The following is a 9,829-nucleotide window of genomic DNA, read 5'->3' as shown; positions in this document are numbered from 1 at the left end:
ATCCCCCTCGTGTAAATCAAACAGTGCACCATGAGGGACCAGATGCAGCTGCATGGACCTGCCACCACCAGCCTGTCCACAGTGCTTTGATCCCCTTTCCCATGGAGCACGGGCTCATCCATCCCACGTATACACGGCTTAGCCTGCAGCCCTGCACTGAGCATTCTCAGAAGGAGGCAGAGAAAGAGGAAGGAGGGACAGAGCCTCTTACAAGAACCATATGTACATCTGCCCCACACCATCCCACAGAATTCACGCATCCTGGCTCCTGTTAGACAGCACCAGCAGCAGGTGAAATAGTAGATGGACTGCTAGAAGTGATGATGGATGCTGAGATCCCATCGAGCAGGGACCAGCACGCTGCCCAGGAACACCCAGCAGCTCACCGCATTATGCTGGCAGCTGCTGCCTCTGGCTCCACACCCCCTGCATACACATAGAAGGAAAATGGGATGGGTAATTTAATCTTATCCCACTAGAAGCACAGCAACAAGCAAGCCTGCTCATCCTTTGCTCTATGTTTAGCCCAAGAATGTATTAAAAACCTGAGCTGGACGCTCACCAGCCCTGCTTAGCTAAATTGCAAAATAAGGGAAATTCTCCACCGTCAACCAGGACAGATCCAGCCCCTTCCCAATCCCCCTCCACTGTAAATTCACAGATAGTGATGGATAAAGCAGTCCCAGTTCACTTATAAATAGTTTTTGAAAGGTTTGTAAACTGTTTCTGGATACTTTAATGAGTAATTAATCAATTGTTGTGGGCCCAACAGGTCACAGATTGCTTACAGCCATCAATCACTTCTGATGAGCTCATCAGCATCACAAGTCCAGCAATGCGTCTTAACACATCTACAGAGAGTTAACAAATAATGAATGAACTATGCAAGTTCCCTCAGTTGAGAGCTGCAGGAGGCCACCAAAGATGGCATTCATGGGAAGGTGAAGGAAGCACCACAAGCCAACATCTGCAAGGAACAGAGAAGTGAGCAGGGAGCACTGCCAGGAGCCGCACTGCAGCAACACAAGGCAGTGAGGACACGGTGCTTGGCCTCCTCATGGCAGCGCTTTATTACCATTAACGGGGAATTATTCTGGATTATAAAAGCAATTAAGTGTAAAAATAGGTAATGAACCACTGCCTGCTGCATCCAAAAGTTATGAAAATCCCTCGTAAAATGATCACCTTAGCATAGAGTCGGACCTCAGTAGTTTTAAAGCGTAAGATGGAGAACCTTGCTTACAGTTGTAATGTTCATAAGGCATTCAGATTCATCAGTGCAGGTTCTCTTGTTGTTCTTCAGGTCTCTATGAGCACGGAGGCAACTACAGTAGACTCTGATGTTTTACACCGAAGACAAATGACAAGAGAACTTGAACAGAACCTTGCTGCTTGTGGCTCACCTAAGCACTTGGGGCTCCCAAGACAGATTGTTCATGAGTGGCTTCACCACATTGGCAATATTTTGAACAGCAATCCAAAACAAAGCTTTGCTTGCTGGCTTCTAAGCCTCAAAGATGGGCTTGGCCCATGGTTAAACCTTGTTCTGCAGCCACGAATGCAAGACGCTTCCCACCAGCTTCCATTGCCAGCCAAAATCCTCAGTGAAGCAATTGGCTCTATGCTACTTTTCCCAGAGCACTTGAGAAACCCGAGCACATCCTGAATCCCTCGGGACATTCCATAGAAAGCTCTGGCTTTCCCCAAGCACTCCCAGTGGGTACAAGAGCATGTGTGCAGTGCTGGAACCCCTGGCACAGCGCATCCCAAGGCTCTGCTCCCTACTGAGGTGGGTCAGTGCTTGTCCAGCACCCCGGTGCTGATCTCAGCTCTGCTGGCAGCCCATCTTAGGGCCACTCTTTGGCATCCACCAGCTGCTGCTGCCCAAGGAAATAACCTCAATTATAATGGTATTATTAATATTAATGCGTTAATTTTGCAGGGCATGACGGTACCCATGCAAGGAAGAGAAGGATTGCGGGCGTGCAGAGTGCTGGCTGAGAGGGCAAGTGGGACAAAAAAAAAAAATATCATACAAAGAGTGCGTTTACAAATATCTAGTTTTGTATATATATAAATATAAATACATACGCAGTTATGCTAAGCCAGGGAGACACAAAGTGGATCGGCTACAGTCCTGACATCCTAAAATTAGGTTTTATGTAAAATAAGCACTCATTTCATGTACGGTGGTTGGTATTAAGATTTATTTTCATCCTGACTTGTATTACTGCCTGATATGATTGGGCACAGCCCAGGGCACATGAATACGGTTGCCATTCATAACATATACACAGATTCATGACCTAGCTAGCAAGCTGAATTGCCTCGCAACCTTTTTTCCGCTGCAGAAAGCTTAATAAGCATGTGAGTCCCAGAGCAGAAGAGACTCGATGTATTTGCTGTGCAAGAAGAGCTCTTGAATGGAGTTGTAAGAGCCAGAAGCAGCTCTCACTGAGCGTCTCCAACCCTCACAGAGAGTTCAGCTCCAATAGAAGATGGGAGAGAAACAGATGGCCTCAGAGGAGGAAAGATATCACAGGGCTCTGCCAGTCCCTGTCCTCACCACCCCGTGGCCCCGCATCACCCCACATGTTTTCATTGAACCACGCATGGTGTTTCTCCACAGCTTTCTGCATCGGCCTTCACAGCTGCCATGGTGATGAGCACCACAGAGAAGCCTATAAATATCACGGATGTGCCACATTCTGGCCCTTTTATGGGCTCTACTCTTTTCCATTTACTTATATGCAAGACATTTTACAGGACAAGTCAATTAAGCCTGACAGCTGGTTGACAGAGAATTCCACCCAGCGACGGCTCACAGACACTTTGCATTAAGCACAGTGACATGATGCAGGAGACCACTACAAGCCACTGGTGGCAGATTGCACTTGGCCAATTCAAAAGCTTTCATCCAATATTTCACCTGATTTCCAGTAGCACCCCACTATCACCCAATGCTTCCACCATCCCAGTGTAACTCCCAGCGAGGCAGTGCATGCCCCAGAGGAAAGAAACTCCATCCCCAGAGGTGCCCAAGGTCAGGTTGGATGGAGCCCTGAGCAGGCTGATCTGATGGCTGGCAACCAGCCCACGGCGTGGGTTGGGTGAGCTTTAAGGTCCCTTCCAGCCTCAGCCATTCTGCAATTCTAAGGGCATAAGGAACAATGCAACCCCTTTCCTCACAAGCAAACAATTCTTGTTCTCCAGCTTCTGGCTGTACAGTCTGGCATGCAGGCCCAGTACCTCCCTTCTGATCTTTGATCTTGAATGATCTAACAGTACTGAGGAAGGCAGGTGCCACATAAAATCACATTCCTTCACTTGAAAACCTCAGTTTCCAGCAATTTTTCAAATTGAGGCAGTTTTGATCAGCTTCAGTTTGATGTTGAGCTGACGTCTGAACCTGGTCTAGAAGGGTAATGAACATCAGTGAGTCACCTATGCCACCAGAGCTCAATGCCTGTTTGACCTCAGCTTTGTAAGTCCAGAGCCCAGAGTAATAGTGCCAACTCTTCCCCTTCTTTCATCATTTTCTCCTTTGATGGCTGCTGCATTTCCCGTTGCTATTTCTTTTCCCCGAATAGCTTTATTTTGCCTATACCAAAGGCCGCCTCACTGCTTCGCCAAGCTCTTCTTCAACTACAAATCCTGCACCAGCTCTGAGCAGGAAGATGAGCTCAGAGTAGTGCTGCTCTCTCCCCATGACTTTGAGGCTTTGGGGATCACCACCACAGCCCTTTGCACGGGGGATGGAGGCTTACCACCCTGTGCAGCATGGTCTCATGGATGCCTCATTCAGAAGAATTCCAGCAAGACCCATCCGTGAGCTGAATATTTTGCAAAGGGATTAAAACAAAGCTTTAAAACAAACCAGGAGCCAGAGAGCTTGCAAATAATTGAACTGCATGGAAGCTGCCCGGGAAAAGGCTCTGGAGTAGCAATAAAAATCTTTGTTAGCACAACTGGATATGGTGGCAGCAGGCTGGGAAGCCTAAGAGCGGGCATGCAGCCTCACGTTGCAGAAAGGGGGAAACAGCAGGCAGATGGGATCTTGCTCACAGAGGGAGAGGCAGCAGGAGCCTAAATCCAGCTCTGAAGGAGAATCAAAGCGCTGCAGCCCACAGCAGGGATCAGCTGCTTGGATGGAGTATTCACCTAGCCTTGGTGTAAGAGGGGGCTCCCACACCACCACAGCAGACCAGCAGGGGTGCTTTTAATGTACACAAGTCCGGAGAGTGTACCCAGCTGTCCACACTTCGATAATGCAGGAACTCACAATCTTTAATAATAAAGTTGCTATCAGTCTACACTTAAAGCTCACAATACTAATGAAGGGCAAGGGCTGGAGGGAGGTGTGGAAAAACTCACATAAATCTGCTGCTGCTGCAAAAATGAACCTGCAGGAAAGCAGGATGCCAGCCCAGGGCAGGGCAGGCTGAGCTGCCTGCTAATTGCCACGGCTCTAGGAGCCTCCTGCTTGTTTCTCTACACCAGCACTGTGCATGAAGGTGGGCTCAGTGCAACACTGCTCTCTCCCCACGAATTCAAGGCACAGGCTGCAACGAGCTGTGGGAGCCACTATCAAAGCCCTTTACAAACTGCCTCAGTCCCATTCCCTGTTTGCAGTCAGATTTTCATATGCTATATTTAATTCCTGAGGGCCTTCATTTGGGCTCATCATCCCCAAAAGGATCGATAGGATTGCAGCTGCTGCCCCAGTATCTGCAGCCGAATGGCAGCAGGGCCGTGGGACAGAGCTAGGACTGGCAGCCAGGACTGCAGGCAGGCAGGAATGTGGGCAGGTAGCCCAGCTCCTGCATGAGCCAAGAGATCACTGGGGCCACCTTCAGAGTCAGCACAGTGCCTTTGGGGCCACCTCGACCCATCCCAGTGCCCAGAGCCAGGCCTGACCCTCAAACACATCCCACCTTGCTATGCTCCCCAGGCTCCAACAAAGCCCTGGGGGAGAACAAGCACCGCACTCTACCAGGGGCACTTCATACAGTGATGGATTCTGCATCTCGTTTTTAACCTCTTACAAAAGCTCGGTGCTATCTTCCATACAAGCAATATTAGGTTAAGCAGCTGTTGATAACTTATCTCCCGTTATCAGCAACTTCATTCAAGGCCAATATTTACTCACATACCGGAGGCATTGCTGTATTCCCAATAGCATTCTTTATGGAGTCAGATGAGAGCAGCTTTTAGTACAGCCTCAGTGCTTCGGAGGCCCACATTGCCCAGGCTTGTTCCCATGCCATGCAGGAGAAGCCCTACCTGCATCGCTGGCATAGGGCAGCCCCAGACATCAGAGGGTTCTGTTCAATGCACAGGGAGAATTCAAGGAAATCACCACGGGAAAGCAAGCAAGCTGAGAGTGAGCATCAAGCCCTATACCAACTGATAGCAATCAGGTAATCAGCTATTTAAAACAGCTGTGACTCATTCATTAGTGCACTTGGAAGTGCTAACAGGCATGCCCTTAAAATCAAGTAGGGCAGCTAACTGCCTTTTCGTGCTCCTTTTTCTTTTTTTTTTTTCTCTCTCTGGTCTGTCTGTAAAGCATCACCTGCACACCTCATAATTTTTCTGCTATGTCTCAAAGCGGACAAACACTGGTTTTATTTCTAATCATGCAGTTATTCTCCCTGACTTTCAATAGCAAACCAATGATAGGGCCACCAGCACGCTCCTCACATGCCATCAAGCCACACAAGCCACGCTGCACTTGCATTTATACAGAGATTGGTGGCTTGCACTTGGCTCCAGCTATCAGCCCAGCACCCTGTGGGGCCCTGTGACTATGCTCCACCCCTGTGCTGGCTGGGCAGAGCCTCATCACTAGCATGGGATGAGCCATGGTGCGCCCCTGCTGTGGCCAGCAGCACGTCATTAGCTTCCTTTGAAGTGTTTTGCCAAGGAGCCTCACCTCTTCTTTATGCCTTTTTCTGCTATCGTGACAGTGCTGCAGAGCCTTAGGCACAGACCAAGACCCCACTGTGCTGCGTGTGGTGGAAGCAAAGATCAGAGAGAATTTGCATCCTAAGAAATGAGATCCCTGCAGCCTCGCTTCTCCCCGCACCATTTGCCAGGCGTGGAAGTCCTGCAGCTCAAGCACAGCACGGAGACCAGACGCACAGTGTTTGGCTCTCAATATCCCCCAGCACAGTGGCACAGGCTGCCCTGACCCCAGCCCTGCCTGCAGGTGGGAGCAGGGCCAGCACAACCCTTCCAGCACTACGCACTGTGATGACAAATGGCACCTTGGTGGCCCCCGTGCTGCTGTATTGTGCCGCTGCAGCTTTGGAGTCGTTGAACTGAACCCTGATCTGTAAGCAAGTGACAGCCCCAGGAACAGCCAAGGGCTGCCGAGAGACCACAGTTAATGCTCAGTCTGTGCCACAAGCAGTGGGGACATTGTAAGCACATCCCCTGACTCAGTGCCCAGCTGTGGTGAGCTTACAGCCCTCAGCATTGTCACATCCATCACCAGGAATCTCCCAGTTCCCTGGAAATGCAGTGACAAGCTCTCCAGGGCTGGTTTCAGCAGTTTTATTCCTAGGTAACAGCCCTCTCCCTCCTTTATGGCTTTGTCTAGACACACAGTGAGCAAATGCTATAACCACCCATTGGAAGAGCCCTGCTACCCCCCTGTCCCTGCATTTCGCATTGGTGCGCTGAGCACATGGGGCACTCAGTATCAAAGAGCTGGGTGTGCCCCATCCCTGGAGGTGCTGGAAGGACCCTCGGCACTCAGATGTGGTGGGGGGCTGCCAGCCCACAGCAGGGGCTGGAGCTCAGACCCTTCCAACCCAACCATTCTGCAACTCTAAGCCTTGCAGGGCTGCAGCCCGGGTACCTGGACGTGCTCATGGTGGCCCAGCTGCCAGGAGGAGTGGTGATTCCATCTCCTGATGCAGCTTGTTGTCAATTGTTTTGCAGTTCCTGTGTGTATTCATGTGCTGCACAGCACTCAGCGTGCTTTGAGATGAAAGGTGCTTTCACCAGCACTTGTTTCCTATTATAGGCCCGGGTTTGACACTCCCCCACCCTCTCATCTAACTTTCCATACAAAGCACTTCTCACTTTTTCATCTTTCTTCTGTGGGCCCTCACCAGGAGAAAAAATAAAAAGGGAGAAAACATATTTATTTCCTTTTGGAGAGCCTGAGATTAATCACACCCAGTGGTGTGCGGAGGCTCTATCAGAGGTGATTCTTTAACAAAGAAGCATACCCCCACTCTGCATTCTCCATTCCTTAAAAATGGCTGGTGCCTGAGGAAAGACAGCCTTTGGTTTGTGCTGTTAACGAGCCCAGCGGATGTTTTAATTAAGTTGGATGGGAATTTTCAGAGTTATTTGATATGAAGATGTGAGCCTGTAAGAGCCGCCTTTGATGCTTGAGCTGCGTGATAAACACCGGGTGAGTCCTGCAGGGCTGTAGTCCTTCAGCACTGCCAACAGCTGCTGCTGGAGCACACCGAGCCCCACTCCATGCCTCCACTGCTAGGAGGGAGCCAAGGGGATGAGCACACCTGGCTGGGGCGATGCTGCCCTCCGTGTGCCCAGGACACGGGCATCCCACTCCAAGTGCTGGAGTCACCTGCCAGGAGTGCCCCAGTGCTGTGGGACGGCTCTGCTGCGCCCTGCAGCTCCAGGAGACAGGTAGGGAAAACCAACTGTGGGAAATGCAAATGCCTTCCGCCGGGATGCTGCAGGGAGAGATGAAAGCCAACTCCATTTGCATTAGTTCCATAACTCTGGATGTTTTCCCTTTCCCGTTTAGACTGGAATTCACATACACACACACACACACATACACACACACACACTTCTGCCACAGAGCTACCCAGCTGCCAGCTGCTCCTCCCGGGAGTTCTGCAGAAATCCCCACTCCCAGCACAGAGCTCAGCGAGCCCACGGTCGTGCCGTGTTCCATCCACAGCCCCTGTGCAGCCTTGCGGGGGGTTGGCAAAGAGCAAAGCAGCGACGCCGTGGCCCACAGGCACAGGGGCTGCACTTTGCGTGGCACGCAGCGAAACGTCGGCAGCAATCAGTCAGCTTGTTAAGGCAGAGAAACAGCGAGAGGAAAACATTGGCTCCCTGGGTCTGCGTGGGAAATGATGCAGCAGTGCTCCCCCAGGTGGGTGCGGGCTGCACGCTGCTCTCCTGGGGACACCCCATCTCTGCCAGGGCTGCGTCTTCCTGGGTCCCCTCTGTGCTTCTCCATCAAACAGGAGGTGCCACAGCCACAGGAGGGCACACACTGTTATATACATGCAGCCTTCAGAGCTACAGAGATAAGCGGGACGGGGCTTGGGCTTCTAGCCCTGATGCTGTCTCAACCAGAGGTGATTTTCTGCAAAACCTGGCTCAAGCTGGCAGCCTTCATTCCGACAAGTGAACACTTTGCATTGGAAAGCACGGAAATACGTTCAGCCCATTCTACTATTGGTTGCAGCAAAATCTGTAGAGAGCCCTCAATTCCCTCTTATTCCATTCTCCATCAGCAACAGCCAGGAGAGAATTTCTGGGGGAGGATTTTGCACGCAGCGATGAACATCTTGCATTCCTGTGGATAACACTGGGCACCCTCCACACCCACCAGGTACCCAGAGGACAGAGAACGTGCCACCTGCAGGGCTGGCTGTGGGGAGGAGGGCACGGCATCCCCCCACCACCACACACACACAGTGCTGAGCTGTGCAGCACGGGGGCTCAGGCAGACACAGAGGGGCTGGCACTGGCAGTGAGCAAGACACTCAGGAGCATCCGACAGCTCCCAAGGATATCTCAGGGTCCTCCTCGTATAACGCCAAAGGTGCTGCCAGGATTTTGCACTGCCTGGCCATAAGACACAGCCTCACGGACGCTATGGAGAACGTAGAAATTTTAGCTCCTCTTGAATATGTTCCTCCCTCTTCTCCCATGGTCTGAAGGGGTTCTGGCTCCTCTCTGCCCATACAACACTGCACACAGCTAAAGAGGCATACCCACTGCGGGACGTACAAGCCCTGGTGCCATCTGCCCTATGACAAGTGTGACAGTGGCACATCCGTCATGAGGACGCTGGATCCCAACCTCCTTCAGACAAGCAGCAGTCAGTGGGATCTCCAGGTGATGTGCCAGGCTCAGCACAACCCCCACACGGCTCCAGAAGAGCTGTGGACCCACGTTCTGTGCCCACACAAAGTCGCAGCTCAGCTGCACAGCCCGGCTGCCCGATGGAGGGTGACAGCCTGCTGCCGAGCAGGGAGCAGGGGGGCTGCACACGGGGATCCAGCGGTCCCGAATGAATGTATCCGGGAGAAGCAGAGCTGCACAGCCCAGGCACCTGCTCCTGGGGGTGGGCTTGGGCAGAGGAAGGCGGCAGCAAACAGCCCCTCGGGAAGCGCTGAACCCAAGGCTGTGCCGCTCTCCCAGCCTCGCTTTCTGCAGCCGTACAGGAAAGGATTCCCAACACAGGGACCCGGAGCATCCTTCCCAGCCAGGATAGCATCCCTCCCTGTCCCAATCGTTAAAAGAGCTGGAAGGAGTCCGAATTCTCCAAAGAGGGCAGGGATGGAGCACGGCGCATCCCCCGGCTGGGGGCCTATCGGAAAGCGTTCGCTCCGTGGGGCGAAACGCCCCGAGCATCCCCGGACATGCCCTCGGGAGCGCCGCGCTCTCGCAGCGCCCTGGGCTGTCCGCAGCTCCACGGACCTAAGTTTGCTCGAAAAGCACCGGAGGCTTCTTCCTGCTCCTGCTTCATCCAGAGCCCACGCCTGGAGAGCTGCGGGGGACAACGGGGAAAGACCCATCGTCGCAGCACCCGGTGTCGGCG

Source organism: Meleagris gallopavo, chromosome 10 (assembly GCF_000146605.3).
Source record: "Meleagris gallopavo isolate NT-WF06-2002-E0010 breed Aviagen turkey brand Nicholas breeding stock chromosome 10, Turkey_5.1, whole genome shotgun sequence".
In the NCBI taxonomy this organism is placed as follows: Eukaryota; Metazoa; Chordata; class Aves; order Galliformes; family Phasianidae; genus Meleagris; species Meleagris gallopavo.
The sequence above is the reverse complement of the archived record's forward strand: the minus strand, read 5'-3'. Positions refer to the sequence as shown.